Source organism: Penaeus chinensis, chromosome 34, assembly GCF_019202785.1.
Source record: "Penaeus chinensis breed Huanghai No. 1 chromosome 34, ASM1920278v2, whole genome shotgun sequence".
NCBI classification, from domain to species: Eukaryota; Metazoa; Arthropoda; class Malacostraca; order Decapoda; family Penaeidae; genus Penaeus; species Penaeus chinensis.
The window spans coordinates 29,398,032-29,399,235 of NC_061852.1; positions in this window are offsets into that span (position 1 = coordinate 29,398,032).

A 1,204-nucleotide genomic window follows, 5' to 3' on the forward strand; every position below is an offset into this window, starting at 1 on the left:
AATAATCATCAAAATGATGATAGTTATACCGCTAATAATAAGGATAATAATGATAAAATACTACTACTACTACTTATTATAATAATAATAACAACAATATTAATAATAATCACAATGATAATAATAAGATAAAAAAGATAATAATAACAATAATAGTAATACTACTGATAATAATGACGATAGTAATGACAATAGTAATGATGATAATGACGGTAATAATGATGATAATGATAACGATAATAATGACGATTATAACGATAATAAGGAAGATAATGATGACGAACATGATAATAGTGACGATATTAATGAGTATAATGAGGCCGGTAATGACAATAATGATGTTGATAAGCCGATTATGATGATAATAATGATGATAATGATGACTATAAAGATGAGAATAACAATGAAGCTAATAATGACAACCAATGACACTGCTAATGACGCTAATATTGACGACAGTAATGACGCTTATGACGACAACAATGCCGGTAATAATGACAACAATAATGTCGCTAATGATGACAACAATGATGACAACAATGATGCCAATAATGACGAGAATAATGAGTCTAATGATGGCGAAAACAATGACGCTAATGACGCAAAAGATGACACCACTGAGGCTAATAATGAAGGCAATAATGATGAAAATAATGACGCTAATGATGACAACAACGACGTTAATGATGACGCTATTAACCCGTTACCAACGGCTATGGCATGTACTTACATGCCATACCCACTGTGAGTTTACTTGTTTATTTGTTTTCACACATAGACGGCTACACTTGTACTGAGTCACCAGTGAGCCTGTAACGAGTACTGTCTGTCTCGCCTGTTCACCCTTTTCTTTGATTTACGAAAATATTTTGCGTTATCTTATTTTGCTGTTATTAATGTATATAACATTACAGTAATTATAATGTTTATAATAAAAATAACACCATCGATTTTTCCGCCAATTCAAGGAAAGGTGAAAACAGGTAAGGTCTCAAGATATACTAATGGACTCCTTTGTGGCAAGCACTAGCAGAGCATCTGTGTGCAGAGACATTTCACAAAAATATAGATAATGAGCACAGCATTTTCCCTTTTATTAATTTCCCCGGCGGCAATGGGTTAATGACGGTAATTATGACAATGACACTATTAATGACAATATTGACGACAATGACATTAATGACGCTAAAAATTATCATGATAA